Genomic DNA, 18,452 nt, shown 5'->3' with positions numbered 1-18,452 from the left:
ATGTGATATGGGATTGACGCTGTGTACAACTAATTTTGCAATTTGTTGACGTTCAAATACTTACAAGATTTCTGACAAGCAAGTTGATGTTGGACTGAGACTACAACATAATATGCATGCACATCAAAAAGCAACCAGTCGGCGATACCAGTCTATTATCGATCATGACATTCCATTGTATGTATTTCAATTTAGAGTGGATTATGTACATCGCGACAGGTTAACACTTCTAAAAGAGTGCACTTATAATACATTAGAGTAAATGTCTAAAAAAATCTAGAGGTCCGTTGTTCAATGAGTATATATTGTTGTTGTTCTTTGAAGGCGCTATAAATCCCTATTTATTACAGAGTGTCTATTAAACTGCCGTTCTCTATGTTATGTAGCACTCCATCTTCAGGCCACAAGTGGCCCATCGGGTCCATCCGACCGCCGTGTCATCCTCATTGAGGATGCGGATAGGAGGGGCGTGTGGTCAGTTTACCGCTCTCCCGGTCGTTATGATGGTTTTCTTTGACCGGAGCCGCTACTGTTCGGTCGAGTAGCTCCTCAAGTGGCATCACGAGGCTGAGTGCACCTCGAAAAATGGCAACAGCACACGGCGGCTGGATGGTCACCCCTCCAAGTGCCGGCCACTCCCGACAGAGCTTAACTTCGATGATCTCACGGGAACCGGCGTATCCACTGCGGCAAGGCCGTTGCCTCAAGGCTATGTAGGCCCATTAAAAATTCCTCGATGTTTCTGGTGTTATGACTGTAGTTTCGTAGATATTCACTAAATGAGGATTTACAATTCTCGCTTATGTTTGTGTGCTCACTTAATCTGGTGGAGAAACATCTACTTGTTTGTCCCACATAGAAACTTTCACATTCACCACATTTGATTTTGTTTCTCCAGCAGATTCCGAGAGCACACAAACATGAGCGAGAACAGTAAATTCACATTTCGTTGACATCTACGAAACTAAAATCATAACACCAGCAGCACCGAGGACTCTATAAAGGTACTACACAGGGTAGAGAAAGCCGATTAATGGATGCACTAAAAGAAACTGAGATTTATAGTGCCTTCACAGACAACCGCAATACATACTCATTTAATAACCAAGCCTCAGAGATAAAATTATTCTTAATTATTTTAGACATTTACTCTGATCGATAACTGAATGATGTCGCGGACTGTTTGTTCTTCCGATGTGAGTGCATTTTACGTTTTAGCCTCTGTCCAACATTAACCTGCATGTCAAACATCTTGTAAACGTATGAATGTCAAAAAACTGCAAAACTGGTTGTATGTACTGTTAATTTCATATTAAATTGTTCCCAGTAGATTGTATTATGTTTTACAGATATTTGAAAATGCCACAAATGCCGAAATTGCAATAAAAAATAAAAAAGTAATAGCTAATGGAAACACGACATCATTTATAGGAAGTAAAATGGTTCCCGATAATTCTTCAGCTGTATGCTCTCCGAACTATAACTGTAATCCTCTCCATGATGTCCAACAACTCTTCTGAGATGTCTGCAACTTGTGTTCGAGAAGCATCTCCATAAAGCTTACTAAAAGAACGTGTGGTCCCAGAGCGATGAGCAGTATTTACGAGTAGGTCGAAAGAGTGTTCCATAAGCGACTTCTTTCATGAATAAATTACGTCACCAAAAAATTCCTTCAATCAATCGCAGCCTGGCATTTACTTCTCTGTGGTCGCTCCACGGCCGGTGACTACTTGATATTTTGCGGTTGCTACGATTTCCAGTTAGTTACCGTCAATGCCGTGTTCTAATAGCAATAGGTTTTTCTGTCTGTTAACGTGCAGTATGTCCCTGACCGATAGCGGATCCTCTGAAGGTCTTCCTGCATTTCGCTATAGGTTTTTGGTCCAGCAGCATCGTCCGCTAACAGTTAAGCTGATTTGAAGACATTAATTCTGAAAGATCGTAGGCAAATCTACATCTTTCATCTTTTTCAGTTAATGTACCAGGTAGTGCAGCTACTCGCAGAGGTCCAGTGAGGACTGTAATTATCGATGGCAATGAAATTTGGAAGATATGCTAATGCGTTAATGCGGAACCGATTGACGCTGAAAAACGAAAGTTTCAATTTTCGGCCACCAGGTGAAAATCTGGCGTTGTACAGCATCTCGTCGACGTCTCCAATGTTCATACTGAAAAAACTGTGTAAGCGGTGTTTAGTAATAAAAAGCAACATTATGTCTTTCTCACTTGTTTGAGCGTCCTGTCCCTATTCCATTATATGGAAAGATGTCTATACGTCTTTTTTGCATTCACGGTGCCAGATTTGCACATGGTGACCAAAATTGGAACTCATTTTTCTCAGTGTAAATCGTTTCCACGTTAACGCATTAGAATATCTACCACACTGGACCTCTGTGAGTAGCTACATTTTAATTATAACCACCCGGCGGTTTGATCACAATGCGTCAGTGCAGATTGTATCGAATTCTTTCCAGATGTCAAGGAACACAGCATTTATAGCCGGTGCCAATATTATTCCGCATTTTGACGAGAGCGACGAAGAGAATTAAAATGAAACTGCAATCAACAAATTTTTGTCGCTACCAAGCGCCAGCCTTTGGAAGTAGCGCTGAGTCATAAGCATCTCCCGTTCCCACGCGTCAACAAGGAGCCACAAAAAAACAGAGGTCAATGGAGTCAGTGGTATACGTACGGCGCTACGCATTTAGTTGCAAGAGAGAGAGAGAACGCGGGGGTGACTGTAAGAAGGATTGCCTGATGTAGCCGCCTACAGCGCGGACAATATGCAGTGATGGGGAGTACAATAGGTTACCTGACTCATACATTGCAGCAATGTCAGTATCGCCTGGAAATAGAAAAACGAACTGCGACTAATTTTCTCCCTCAAGTAACTAATTTTACCATCATGATTATTAGGAGAGATGTGTGCGGAAGGCAATAATTTGTTTACTGAAACTTCTTGTTATATTAAAACTATGTGCCAGATTGGGACTCGAATCTGTGACCTTTAGCTTTGGCGGGCAACTGCTTTACCGACTTTAGCATTCCAACAGCAATTCACGACCCCCTACCCCGCCCCCCCCCCCCCCCCCCACCGGGTTTCCTTTCGCCAGTACCTCGTCTCCTAACAGGGAAGATTCCAATCAGCGCACACTCTACTACAAGAGTGAGAAGAAGTCGTTCTATGATTCCTTATTCGCCTTGAAACGCACAGTTTTAGGATTTTGAGACTAAATGTCGATTAACACCTTACCTCAATTGAACAGAACCGTTAAATTGTGACTTGTTTGCACAATATACAACTTCAACTTAAGGTGACGTCGCTTATCCCAGTACTTAACGGTGAAAATGAGGTCATTATGTACTGTCCGTCTTACAAATAGGCGGCATGTAGTATCGGCACTAAGGGACTACTGTAACAACAGCAACTTAGTTCACTTGGCGAAAGCAAAATTCTTAATGGGCGTTCTCGACGCAAGTTTTACACTAAATTCTAGAACTTCTAGGGAATTGTAAAACTAGGAAACGTACTGTACAAGATTCCAAAACATCGACATTTATTTGCTCTAGAAAATATAGCAAACAGTGTCTGTAAAAGGCAGTGAATATTATTTTCTGCTTTATCCGTTGCTCTTCTTTCTCTCTATACGCCTTCAATGGGGCTGTTCCACTGCTGGAGCTACTTTTATTATTTTTTATCTCTTTGTGACCTTGTTTTATGGTAAGTGCCGGCTTAACTTTTGCCTTTTATAATAAAACCTAAATAATTCTTAGCTTTCAGATATAGTGTTTCTTTGATGGAGAATCACGCGTCGCAAATTCGTGTAACGTTCGCTCTATATCATGGAAACAACGCAAACTGTAATACATAAAGACATAGAATCCACTGCTGAAGCACTAGTGTGCACGGTGATCATAATTTAATTTCCGAAGCCAGCTTCAAACTTTTATTCCTAAGGTCGCCATCTGAAATGAACTGCGGAATTCTTTAACTTTAAACCGTTGTATGAGGCACAACTTCTCTCTACGAGGTCTCACACTGCGCTTGACCACTTCTGTGGTGTCCTCGCTCTACAGACCCGTGACGAATCATGCTGCTTTTCTTTAGATATATTCTCTGTCTTCCACTCATCCAAATGCGTATCGTCCCAAGACTGAGGATTAATATCCCATAATTTTGTGAGTGACCTCCTGGTGGACGAATTGCACTTCTTTGCTATTCTTTAAACGAATTTGAGTCTGTCAACTAGGTTTACGTAGCCTTTCCACCTTAAATCGGTCCATACTCGTAGCATTCCGAACCACCTCACTGTTGTGGAGTACAGAAGACATAGCTCCACACACTGTTCACTTGGTCACTGCCCTGTTCAGTACTTCCCGGACTCTGTGAGTTGTGGACAGCGGATATTGGTCACAAAGCATGATGGGCACCGAGCATGGCTTCTGGTGTCTCGTGAAGAAGCGTTGCGGCACTGTCGAGGTGAAAGAAAGGCGTGGCTGGAGGAGTGCTATCACTAGACAGGCATTTGAAATTCAAATGTTAACCACTTTGTTATCTATAAGACATCTTTCGGCTGAGTAGGTACACATGCGTTCCAAAGCGAGATAAAAGTGATGAGCCGAAACTTTATGATCACTGCCCATAGCGAGACTGAATGCCGTCCGGTAGCGATGCGTGCGAGTGATGCGTTAAGTAAAGTACAGGGAGGGGTACAAAGAAACACAGCAGAAAAAGGACATGTAGTACTGATCTGACTATAGCAGATGTTGAAAGTAATCACGACCATCTCTTGGTACTTTCGGGCCCTGGTCAGCGAGTTACTGAAGGCGGATCGAAGCTGGACTGCTGGAATTGTTGCACTCTCATCCGAAATGTTCTGCTGCAGTTCTTGAATGCTATGAGGGTTGTTGAGATACACGCTATACTCGAGGGCTCCCCACACAAAGTAATCACACACTGACAGATCGCGTGGCCTGGGTGGCCAGCTAGGGCCGCGACTGGACTAACCACTGGTAGCAACTCTTGTCAGGTCCGAAGGTTGTGTAAATGTGCTCCAAGGTTCGGCATGCTATATGGGCAGTTGCCCCATCCTGTTAGAAGTAATAGTAGGTCTTTTTCTCCTGCATTAATGCTGCCACAAACGGTTTCAAAATTTTGGCAATGTAATGCACCGAAGTCAGCGTCTGATGAAAGACGATGCGATTAATAACGTGGAGTGCAGACACTGCACACCAAACACCAACTTTCTGATCATGCAGTGGTGTTTCGTGAAAGTTATGCGGATTGTCCGCTCCCAGAACCTGCGATTTTGTGAGTTGACGTAACTACCCAGGTGAAACCGGGCTTCGTCGGGTCCATGTCCAGGCCATTCATTGTCATCTCGGTTAACAGCCGCTCACAAAACTGGCGGCGCAGAGGAGCATCTGATGACTTCAATAAATGAACAATAGACTCTCGGTAGGGGTGCGCGTACTATCATGCGCAAAAGCATCCGAACGACCTGAATTGTGATCCGCCCGATTTGCATGCAACCAACATAACGTTACTGTCTAGCGGTTCCTCTAATCGCTTTGCGATACAGTCGTTCGACTATACAAAATGGAGACCACGAGAGACCACTAGACAACACTGTTCTTTAATGCAATCAGTGCGATGTAACATCGCACCATGATACTGAAAAAACTAGAAAAACACGTAGTTAGAGATGAGTTAGTCCCTAACGCTTGTACAGTATTACTTAACACATCTGGACTTGAAACGAAATGACGATATTATTTCTACTACATCAAAACAATTATCGTCCTGTTAACTAACCGCGAAAGACGTTTAATATACTCTCCTTCACAAGTAACCAAGTGTGCACTTGCTGGAAATTGGAATGCTGTGATTTAAAATGTTGTGACGGACCGGCCGGTGTGGCCGTGCGGTTTAGGCGCTTCAGTGTGGAACCGCGTCACCGACACTGTCGCAGGTTCGAATCCTGCCTCGGGCATGGATGTGTATGATGACCTTAGATTAGTTAGGTTTAAGTAGTTCTAAGTTATATGGGACTGATGACCACAGATGTTAAGTCCCATAGTGCTCAGAGCCATTTGAACCTTTTTTTTTTTTTTGTTGTGACGGGATTTTTTACCGAGCACGTTACCGTATCGTTAACTAAGTAAAATCAGATGTTAGAAATCGAATTTATTTATCAGCAGCGAGCTGTATCGATATGAGATGAGGGTGCAATATGTTTTGCTTGCCCAGGAATCGAGCCCTCCACATACTGTCGCTGTTTCTCATCCAGACGTTAAGTATCAACTGCTTGCTCACCAGTAGTGAGATGCTCGCATGTTTCACTAGAAATAACGGTACCTATCGTTATTGTTGACTATTGATGAACAGACATTAAATATGCAAATTATTTTTCGGTGGTAGGTCAGTGTGCACATGCTAGGGCGTAAAATGAAATTATGAATATGTTTGTGCTGGACCAGGATTGCAACCCAGATACGTTCCATTCCTAGAGATCCGAATTCGAATTTCAGTCAAGGGCCAAAAATTGCAACGTCTCAAGTTCGTATTAAATATGAACACTGTGAACGAAATAACCAATCCTAAATTAAATGAAACAAACTTTTTAGTGCTAGTTTACTGGCGACATAGTTTGTGCCTTCGGCGGCTGCCGCCTTTGTTATGGCGCCATTTAGACAGGCTCTGACGCTGTTGGTAGTGAAGGGATATTGTGTTTAATGCGGATTCTGAAGCACTGTGCGAGTTAACATTCTGGGCTTGACGTTAACGTAGGTGAATTAGATCTTTTCGTGAATGTTAAAAATGGACGCCACGAGTGAGAATCGAACCTTCAGCCCTCAACTATCAAACTACGACCAACCCAGCAGACCACTGCAACTCACCGTCATCAATGTCCTGATTTGTTGTTGTGTCCGACAATGCGCCTAGAAGCTATGAAAAATCCGGCTCTCTCGATTAACTTGTTAATTACCTGCTAGTTTCTAATGCGGATATTATTCTAATCTCATGACTGCATGATATAAGCACCATTCTAGTCTTCATAGCTCCGATTTAATGCCAATATGGAATTTTTTCTATGACAACTAATGTTTTAGTTCGATAAATACAACTGCAGCGTGTCAGGTTACCAGATAATTCGATGATTACTGTCATGATTGCTATTATTTTCATTATGCTGCTACTACTTATGTGATTGAAGGAAAGGCATATGCTCTTTGATCATTTTTAGAACCATCTGCCCAAATATAGTAATTATTTAGTTCCTTCCACGTATAGGGAATACTTTCCGATTTAATGTCGGAAATCTCCAATTCTTCATTGATCACATTAAAATTAAATTAATTGCTGAAACCTTTATTTGAGAACACAAAACGTGTTGCCTTTCTATATTTATTTGCGCTTCGCAACGATGCTTGTAAAATGCGAGATCTGGAGGCAAAACACTATTTCAAAATGCAGGGATGTTAATGTCTGCCGTTAAATGTCAAGTGTAGCTTTACAAATGACTTGGTCAGACTGTTGTTAATCATATGGGAGCTACGTTGCTGCTGATTAATATCTCCCTCATTTTTGTGTGTCGTGTTCAATCAACTACCGAAAAGACCATATGCAGTATGCAATATAGTAATAAAAACTGATTACAACTTATATGATAACAGTACAAAAACGTCTACCTTCTTAAGGCAAAATACCCCAAATTCTTACGAATTAGCAAGAGAAAGTTAAAAATCATTAAGTGCCACACTCAAGTCAACATTATTGACAGAAGCAGAAAAAAAGGGATTAACATGTGTGCAATTCTGGCAATTTTGTGTCTATATATCCATAGACTAAAGATTAGAGGTAGCGAAATGATGGAGGAGAGGTTTTCATTCGATGTGTTTACTGCTTGTTGATCTGCCTTGGAGATTCTATTTAAAGAAGAGGAAAAAGTATTTGCGCCACCAGTATTTGAGCCGACAGCAAGCACAGCTCGGAATTTCATGTCCAAACACTTTACAGCACACCGCTTCCACAACTTTTTTGTCACGTAACTTGCCACAACGGACACCCGCTGCTCCACTGTGATATACATACTTTCAGGTCCAATGATATCCACTCATCCGTGCCACTTATATTTGCCCCACCCCGTTTACAGAGTGAATCATCTAAAACTTGCACCGCAAATATTGCGGAAATGGAAAGTGCTATTGATGTTCGGTTTTCAAAGAATGGATTGATACTCAGTTAGCCATCAAAATATTGTAATAATACTTAGAAAGTGCTTTTTTGTGTAAACATACACTCTTTTAAACCGAACAATGCCTATTGACATTAACAGCCTAAGAGTAGGGTAGATTAGAATGTTAGAGGTGTTCGTTGCAGGATTCTAGTGCGAGTCATTTACGAGATATCCCATTTCGAAAGGTTTCCACCCCGACACTTGTTTGTGCCATTAAGCCTGCGTCTTTGCTAGATACGTTGTTGTTATGTTTGTTTACAGTGTGCTTGTGTGTTCCTTGAGTGCATTCCGACTTGGGACAGATAAAACCTATAGATAAATCATTGGCACAAATTCAACACACCGAAACACTTACACCAACGGCACACGTCTGACTGACATTTGCCAACAATTCAACCTCAAAATGATGTCAACCCACTTTAGGAAAAAATCAGTTCCCAGGTAACATGCTTGGCTACCAGGTGCAAGCTGCTTTCGTTCGCCCTTCGAGAATCGCAGAAAGCCAGATTTTTAATTCTTTTGTAGCAGAGCTACAAGCAGGCAGATACAAACTCAATGAGGGAATCGTAAGGCAACGCTCGAGCAAAATTCGTCTTGCTACTTTTAGTACCCGTTAGCGTCAGAGCGAAAACCTTACGGTACTGCAAAATTCATAATGGCAATTTTTGTTTTCTTCCGACATATCTGTTGTTGTTGTGAATACATAATTTTATCTATGAGCTGACACATTTTCATAATACTTGCGAATGATACAGGACATGAAGTAAATACAGACATTTTCGAAGTCAAAAGTCGTTAATATCCTACTAATTCGTGTTAAAATAAGCTCAGTTGTCTTACAGATACTTAATGCTTTATTAAGATAGACTGCCGTCGTGATGTTTCTGTAGTAAGCCGAATTTAATTTGTGTTAATACAGTGAATATTTTAACTGCGTTTTCCATTAGTTTACTGAATGCAACAGTAATCATCAAAGAGAAATTAATCAGCAGTAGGTTTTTCTTTCACGATATCTAAAACAATCTGACAATGCTAAAGTAGTTTACAAATTCTACACCCGTAGAAACCTACTGGTCTTAAAGATGCCATTAAACTGGTGTAGTTTGAAGAGCATTTTCGTCTAGAAATGAATTGCCTTGACGGTTGATCGATCAAGAGTGGGAAAGGTAAAATTTTACTAGTATATGATGAGAGGGACAATTGCTTGAGAGAGGACTTCCCTATTAATACAAGTGCCTGAGAGATGACTTTCCTATCAATCTCCTGGACAGTTTTGTTTCTCAAATTAACAGAGTGCCTTACCACACATGATGTAGTTTTGTCGGTCTATTTTCTTACACTGCGACCGAAAGGTGTTCCAGTTGTTGGCAACAAATTCCAGTTGTGATGCACACACCCCTTGGGCAGAATTCGCAGCGCAAAACACACTTTTGGAGCTATCAGATGTAAAATATTATGTTCACACTACTCTTTGCTCCAGTTTACGTCTTTTGGTGGGGCCCAGCCTTTCATTTCTTCTCAGGAAGTTAACGATAAAGGCATCATAACTCATCACCAGTAACAGTACTGCATAGGAATGCTCAATGAGCGTCCTGATGACGTTAAATAATAGTCACTCTGTTGATTTTTGTTGCTTCGAATTAGAGCATGCAGTACTCCTACACCAGACTTCTGAACTTTGCCTGTTGAATGCAACTGTCGCATGATGGTTAAATGGTAATCCATCACATATATCAGTAGTCGAGACGTCCTTAATGTGAAAAATCATTCATGCCAGAACGATCTTTGTTGAAACAAGAATATCTTTTTCTGGCGTATTTTTCCTAAAAGAACTCGCTCCACACACAGTTCAAATCTTTCTAGCTGCCTCCTCGGCGTTCACCCCTCTGTTATACCAAAAGTAATTATTGTGTTGCAGATGTTACACCTTTTTCCACATGCGACTCAATTTTACAACGTTTAACCGTAGTTCATGATTTTCAATTATGCAAAATCCAGTGCTTAACTGCAAGATGATAACTATGACTTCAAATTCGAAAATGACAGTTGATACATACACTGACAGCGTGGTGCTGCTCTCACGTGGGCGGCGCCGGATTTCAGGCGGCGGGTGGCGTCTGGCCGGTGGCCGGTAGCCGCTGCAGCGCGAGGAAACGCTCGAGCGTAAGCTGTTATGATCGCGACACAGCCACGAGCTGTCCTGCGGAATTGTTGCTGGAAGTACTTGTTATTGTCGATGGCTAGAATGTGAAGCGAATTATCTTCGATGTTCAATCAGACACATAACTTTCCCCATTTTTGTGTTAGGAAAAAGGCGTCTTACAGTTACCAAAAGAAAAATTAGAGTTTACATCCATAGCGAGAACAGAACAACAATACCTTCGAAAGTATGAAATGGAATTTGAAACTAATAGTATAATGATAGATGATAGAGAAAGACAAATGTAAGCAAAACTTGCACGCCATTCCACGTGCATGGCCCATCTGCGTACAGATTCCATGTTCCAAGTTGATAATATTTCGCAGCGTGTGGAGCTCCATGACGGCGGTCATCCTCTGCCCGGTACTCCCCAACTGTGAGGGGGGTTATCGAAGACACTGCGCAAATAGTTCGCAAATAGCTGTCGGTATAGGGGTGTGCGTTCAAGCGTGCTACGACTATCCTGGAGAAATTGCCAGTAATCAAGGACCGTCTTCTCATCATCTCGAAAGAGGTAGTATATGGACATGCCTTTAAAACATGTGAGAGCGTGAGTCTTGGCAGGCTGCAAATAAGTATCCTCCGGACAAATGAGGAGCCGTGGCTCAATTGTGCGAGGCGCGATACGTAGGTAGCAGGCGAGGATCTTCTGCACTAGCAGCCTTACCTCTAACGCCGATCCACATGTGCAACGGTATTTCTCAGTATCCACGAGGTAGCAACGTGGGCAAAGGGGGGAATCCGTCATCCCAATAGCGTGTAGCCTTCGTCGTGCTACAACTTTCCCGTTCATAACCTGTTACCACGTGACTCGTAACGCGTGGGGAGGAACGGCTTCTGGGCCGCTCTCCACACTGCAGGCCATCGGGTGGTCGGGCTTTTCCTCTCAATCACATTGCGTGGGATGGACCTTAGCAGCAACCTGTAAATAGTGCTCGCCTTGGGAGTGCGAGTGTTGGGAAGGTCTGGGTGTACGTATCTATACTCAAGAATAAATGCCGAGAGGTGCGAGATTGAGGGAGTAATATGCGCAATCGTGACAGGTGGCAGAAAAGACGCCGGCAGCAATTCCTCTAACAGACGTCCTGTAAGGGAAGCATCTTGATGGGTCCACTATTTCAGCATTGTGCAGAAGTACAACGCTGTAGCTCTCGCTCGTACATTTATAAGTCCCAGTCCACCGTCACGCGGAGGGAGGGTGAGTGTTTCGTAGTGGACTTTGAATAGGAGTCCAGCGGGAAGGTAATATCCAAACTCTGCTTGCTGTCTGTGTGTCATCGCTATAGATATTGGTAGAACCTGAGCCATGTGGATCATCTTAGTCGCCACGTGAAGGTTGAGGTGCCGGCCGAAGTGGCCAGGCGCTGCAGTCGGGAACCGCGAGACCGCTACGGTCACAGGTTCGAATCCTGCCTCGGGCATGGATGTGTGTGATGTCCTTAGGTTAGTTAGGTTTAACTAATTCTAAGTTCTAGGGGACTAATGACCTCAGAAGTTGAGTCCCATAGTGCTCAGAGCCATTTTTGAAGCTTGAGGTATTCCACACGCTGCAGAAGGTCCATCCGTCGAAGTAGGTTGCGGCGAACTTGTGTGCGTATCGCCTGTAGTAATCGTTGGCGACCTGACCGTCGGATCGGCAAAAGACCCGCAATCCGTCCATTCACCGGTACACGGGACGCAGCTCCACGGAAAAGGCGCTGAAAGATGTCGAGAAAGTCAGGCGGGAAGCCCATGCGGGCCATAACTGACAGAAGGAACTTGTGAAGAACTCTGTCGAAGGCGTGGTCGAAATCAACGGAGATCAGAGCAGCTCGAAGGCGACGGGATGTGGCGATGGCTATTAAATCCCGGCATTTGCTGGTTGCCGTTTGCATGTCGGTCACTCCGCCCTGTGTCGTTTGCTCCATGGAGAGGAGTAGTGCCAGAACCTTCTGTATGCGGCCGGCGAGTAGTCGGGCGAAGATTTTATAGTCCGAGAGTAGCATTGTAACTGGCCTGTAGCCTCGACTCTCCGAGCTCTGGAAGGCTTCTGTATCGGTATGAGGAGACCTTCGACGAATCCAGGTGGCACGTGGAAACCGAGGGTCATTAGTTCTTGGTACATGGTGATTCATCGGGGCATCATTAGATCGCGGAAAGTCCGATAAAACTGGAGCGGCAGTCCGTCTGGTCCGGGCGACTTGTTGAGTGCTCCCTTGTTTTGCGCGTCCTCGATGTCGTCCCGTGTAAGTCCAGCTAAAAGCGACGCCGCTGCTGCGTTGTCGAGGGTGTGCGACACGTGCTGCAGTATGTCGTGATCGTCCGCTTCCTCCGTAGTCACTTCTTCGTAAAACCGGCGATAGTGACCTGAAAAGGCTTCTGCAATCGTCGCGTGAGTCATTACGACCCTACCATCGGACAAAATGAGGTCCGTGATCAGCTGCTGGCGGCGTCGGCGGCTGTCGAGCACGATATGATGCACAGACGGGTTTTCTCCTCCCGCACGGTCTTGACGTCTCGATCGCACGACGACCCCCTCCAAACGGTGCCTCGTAAGAGACAATATTTTACCTTTAATTCGGCGGCTTTCCATGTGTCGGTCTGGTGACGGTGGTTGGGTGGCGAGTTCGCGGAGCATTGTGTAATAAAAGTCCAATGTGTGACGTTGCCACACTGCGATGTCTTTTCCATATTGTGTTAGCACACGCCGAAACGCTGGTTTTGCACATTCCATCCACCATGCTAGAGTCGAAGGAAATCGGAGAAGACGACGTTCGCAATCCATCCATGTGCTGGCGGTAATCCGACGGCATTCCGTGTCTTGGAGGTGTGCCACATTCAGCTTCCAAGGTCCACGGCTGCGCCATATGCGCTGCTGCTGTAGAGTGACCGTGCATATGAAAGCGCTATGATCGGAGAAGGCAAGCGGCCCACGTTAGGCGTCCAACACTCCCGGCGCCAGAGCTCGTGAGACATAAATGCGTTCCCGGCGACTGGCTGAGCAACTAGTAAAGTATGTGGATCCGGGACGGAACCATGCATTTTCTCCTAAGTGTCGCTAAGAAGCAGATCTCGAACCATTAGCCGGAGAAGTGTGAGACCTGGTCGTCGGGGTGGAGCACACAGTTAAAGTTGCCGCCGAAGACATATTGATCGAAGCGACTAATAAAGAGGGGGGCGATATCCTCCGAGTAGAGCTGCGATCGCTCGCGGCGTCGGTCAGTTCCTGATGGAGCGTAAATCTTAATGATGCGCGTGCCCAACGCTGTGATCGCCAGCCCCCTGCCTGACGGAAGGTAAGTCACTTCTTCGAAGGCAATTCCGTCGCGCACTAGTATGGCCGTACCGCTGCCATTTCGGTCCGCCGGTGACATATAAGACGGGGAGAGCCGCTGTATACACTTCTTGCAACAGAGCACTTTCAACATCCGAAGAACGAAGCATCTCACGCAGCAACTCGATCTTCACTGCCGTTCTTATCGTACTGAGATAATCGTGGTGATACGATACGCTTGTTGTCGAACCGCAGGTGCTAAGTTATCTATTAAGATTGGAATTGTTTATGGAGCTTTCGATTGTATCGGCATCTCCGGAACCCCCCAAACCTCACCTGCAGTCGTTTCTAGAGAGCCGGCGCCAATGGCGTGGACCCTGTTGGCGTAACTTGCATGGTGCCGTCGTCGTCGTGGTCATCCGCCCACACCGGGGAACTCGGAGCAAGATTGGCTTCCCTAGCTGTCTCAGGACATGGCACAGGTGTCTGCACTCCAGAATGTGGTGGGCAGCATCTGTCCGGCATATCGGCATCCGATTGTGCCTCTGTAGATATATGTGATTTGTCCTCAGTTCCGTTCGGTGGTGGCACACTGCAGCAAATGGCTGCTTCCTCGGTGGTAGCGTCGTCATTGAAGGTGGAGTCGTCGTCCTCTGGAGGCTGTGTCGCATTCCGTTCGGAAGTTGCTCTACGCCTCCGCTTCCGTCTCTTCGGAGGACGTTGCTTCCTGGTGTGTGCTCCTGTGTCAGACGATGGCAACGACTCACGACGTTTCGACACAAAGGCCGCCGTTGACACAATAAGCGAGTCTACTGTCATGCTAGGGTGATGCCTCGCGTCATCCGTCGACGGGGCGGCGCCATCGGAGTTGAATCCGTAACTTGTAGAACGGAGTGTCGTCATCGCCCTGCATTGGAGGACGGAGGACAGTGGATATCGGTTGTCGTCGTGAAGTGGTAGCTGTCGTGAGGGCTGCTACGTAAGTCACTGGAAGCAGCCTCGGCTGCGATGGCGGGTCCGCGTTAGCCGCCGGCAGATGAGTGATTCGACGTTGGATATAGTCGGATCTGAGGTGTCCCTCTTTCCCACAACCAGAGCAGGTCTTCGGTTGCCCGTCGTAGATGACGATGACACGGCAACCACCGATATTCAGATACGAAGGAACATGTCTTTTAAGTTCTATTCGGACCTGGCGGACTCCGTTCAGTACAGGATATGTCTGGAATTGCGTCCATTTTTCCGCAATATGATTATGCACCGTGCCGTATGGGCGTAGCGCTGCCACGACGTCCTCCGCCGGTGGTTCGAATGGAAGTTCGAATAGTCTGATCGTGTGGAGCCCCATGCCAGAATAATCGACGTGCACAGTCCCCACATTGCCATCTCCATGGCAGAAACGGAGGCCCTATTTCGTCTCCCGAAGGATCCGTTCACATGTTGCGTCGTTGATGAACTTGGCATATACGATGCTACCCACAATGGACGAGTGAATGCCAAGAATGTCGGTCGCCGGGATTTTTGCCTCTTCTCGTAGGAATCGTTCGACTTGGAGTGCTTTGGGTCGTGCAAATTGGTTGCGGTACGTAAATTTGAGCGTCGATTATCTGTATTGGTGCGCCACGGTGATGAGTACGGCACGCGCGGAACGGCGAGTACACGAGCGCTCGCTCCGCGGCAGAAACACAGCGCGTCCCCACCGCAGCACTGCCAGAGGCCAACTACGCTACACCACGGGCTCACCCAACACAACTACAGTAGGCAGCACTTTCTCCTGAGACTTCCGCGTCTAGCAGTGTTGTCAGATCGTGCAGATGACCGGACTTAGCGTTGTCAGGGGCGGTCGGTTTTATTGGCCACCTCATGTGAACGACTCGGACTTAGTCTCTGTGGCGGCCGGTGGTCAGTTGTTATGTCTAAGACTGCACATTTCAAGAGAGGTGTTATTCATTATAGCAAGTGCCACATGTTTCTGTTGTAGAAGGTACACTGTAAGACCGAAGATGTGGATGTACAGACAAACAAATGATTACAGTTTCAGAAAAATTGGATGATTTAATCAACAGAACGAGCTTCATAAATTGAGCATGTCAATAACGCATTAGTCCACGTTTGGCCCTTATGCAACCAACTATTCGGCTTGGCTTTCAATGATAGAGTCGTCGGTTTCCCTTCTGAGAGGTATCGTGGCAAATTTTGTCCAATTGGCACCTTAGGTTGTCAAAATCGCGAGATGGTTGTAGGACCCTGCCCATAATGCTCTCAACCTTGCTAGCTGTCGTAGGGTTTGGCCAGCACGAAACTAAACAGTAGAAACTCTGGCTATTTGAAGGTTGGCTGATCTTGGTGAAATGTAAGTCCGGGATAGCTTGCCACGAAGGGCAACAAAACAGGGCGTAGAAAATCGTCGACGTACCACTGTGTTGTAAGGGTGCCGCGGATGACAACCAAAGGGGTCTTGGCTGGTTGTCGTGCCCTATGGCGGGCGACAGGTAGGTCGGTACCCCATAGTCGTCCGGGGTGTCTCCAGACACGTCTTCGGCGGTAATCGGGGCTCAGTTCGAAGCGAGACTCTTCACTGGAGACAATTCTAATCCAATGAGATTACAGGCTGAAGACGTGTCTGGAGAGACCTCGGAGAGTGGTAGGATAAAAACCTGTCGCCCGCCATTCGGCAGGAGTGAGGGGTTGGGGCGCCATTTCATTTTATAGCAGGGCCACGTCGGTTGTCATCTGGGTTAGCCTTACAGCACAATGGTACGTAGAAGATATTCGCGCCTCGTTTTGTTGCCCTTAATGGCAAGCCATCCTGGGATTATATTTCGGCAAGATAACGCCCGCCCGCACACGGTGAGAGTTTCTACTGTTTGTCTTTGTGCTTGCCAAATCCAAATCCTACCTCGGCCAGCAAGGCGCCTGATCTCTCCCCAACTGAGACCATTTGGAGCATTATGGGCAGGGCTCTCCAACCCTTTCGGAATTTTGGTGATCTAACTCACCAACTGGACAGAATTTCGCACGATATCCCTCAGGAAGACATCCAAAAACTCTGTCAATCAATACCGAGCCGAATAACTGCTTACATAAGGGTCACTGACTTGCTCAATTTGCGAAGGACTTTCTACTGAATAAATCATCCAATTTTTCTAAAATTATAATCATTTGTTTTTCTATATGTGTGCATCACGTCTATCGATTTCCATCCCATTCGAATAATTCCTTCGTGGCGAGTATATCTTGTAGAATAAACATTGTTGGTGGAAAGTGCCTGATATACCCGAGGCAGACTAGCAGATTCTGAGCGCACGTGACCCACACTCCGCTTGGAGAGGAAGGAGAGACCAGTACCGTAAGCGAAGAGAAAGGCTGCCGGCTGGCAGAACGGAGCGTGGCGTGACCTCGCCGCGCACAGCCGCCTCCTCGTAACTGTATCTGCGTTACATCGAGCTGAGCGCTCGTGGAGAACAACCGGTTTTGGCATCAGGCACGAGCGCAGGCAGGTTCCTGCCCGTGTGGAGGAGACACACAGCGAAAGCTGGAGAGAGAAGATTGTGCAAACACCGAGCGAGGCCGTTAACACACTGCACTAAAATTTGGGAGAAACTGGATTCAAACCACCTACAATCCTCGCAATTTACTATTCCCGTAATTTTTTCGAACCAAACAATGAAATTTTTTAGATATCTCCTTCTTCAGGCCACAGCGTCTATGCTAGTAATCCGTTTCTAATGATCTCACTGTAGACGCGCCGTTTAACGAGGAGATGCCACACACAACGGATCACTGATTTAGACGAGATGTTTTTGCAAGTTCTAAGTTTTGATACGATGGTAGCAATAACTTAAACGACGTTACAAGTAAAGACATTTATTGTTTCATTCACAAAATATTAAACGAGATTCGGTACACCAGACAAGGGCCACCAAACGAATTTCCTATGAAAGCGTATACACTACGCTGTTTCGGAAAAAATAGAGATCAACGATCGTAACACAGAATCCGTTTAGAAACAGATGGAATCGCTAGAATACTCGAAAATAAGGAGTTTTATTTATACGTCCGAAGCATTAGTTGTTTCAGTCAGTTGCAAATATACTTGGGGAGGAAAGCTAAATAGTACGAGGCTTACACTGAAATCACAGTCATCTGCTTTTCTACAGGTATACAGTCGTAGATGGTTACATAACTTTGGAAAAGTCTTATTTTTACAGCTATAAACTCTCGCTTAAGTTGTCTGAGGTTAGCCTAGAAAGCTGAAAGCTAATTCGCAGCGAACTATAAAAGAAATATAATTGTGGAACATCAATATTATCTGTTTCAGTTTCTTAATATGTCTATGTTCCTCCAAGTACCGACGGAGTATTCCATAAATGTTAATAGGACAGATACGTTATCAACTCATTGGCCTACGAAATTGAGGATACGTTACTGATCCCTCAGTCCGACTGTATTTTCTTCCCTCATATAATTTGTGCGTACTGGAAAACTGTTTTCATTCGTGTCTGGTGTGGATTTCTCGACTTTCCCTATTTCTATGATCAGTACCATCTGGTTGACTGCGAAGCCTGATGAAAATAAGTGTTTCTTCGGGAAACACAAAGAGAGAGAGAGAGAGAGAGAGAGAGAGAGAGAGAGAGAGAGAGAGAGAGAGAGAGAGAGGTAGTGAGGGGCGTGTGTGGAGGAAAGAGATTCTACAAATATTTGCAAAAACATATTGGTCGCTTTTTCATCTTCACAAGTCCTAAAATGGATGCTACATAGC

At 45.3% G+C, this 18,452-nt stretch overlaps 1 protein-coding gene across 1 annotated transcript in view; it reads right to left on the bottom strand.

The window, feature by feature from the left end:
• The window catches only part of LOC126298366 (probable chitinase 2), a 295,462-nt gene that overhangs the window by 231,401 nt on the left and 45,609 nt on the right, over positions 1 to 18,452 (bottom strand). The gene's annotated exons all lie outside the window — the stretch shown is intronic.

The sequence above is a fragment of the Schistocerca gregaria genome, chromosome X, assembly GCF_023897955.1.
Source record: "Schistocerca gregaria isolate iqSchGreg1 chromosome X, iqSchGreg1.2, whole genome shotgun sequence".
Taxonomy (NCBI): domain Eukaryota; kingdom Metazoa; phylum Arthropoda; class Insecta; order Orthoptera; family Acrididae; genus Schistocerca; species Schistocerca gregaria.
This window is presented reverse-complemented; position numbering and strand designations above follow the sequence as displayed.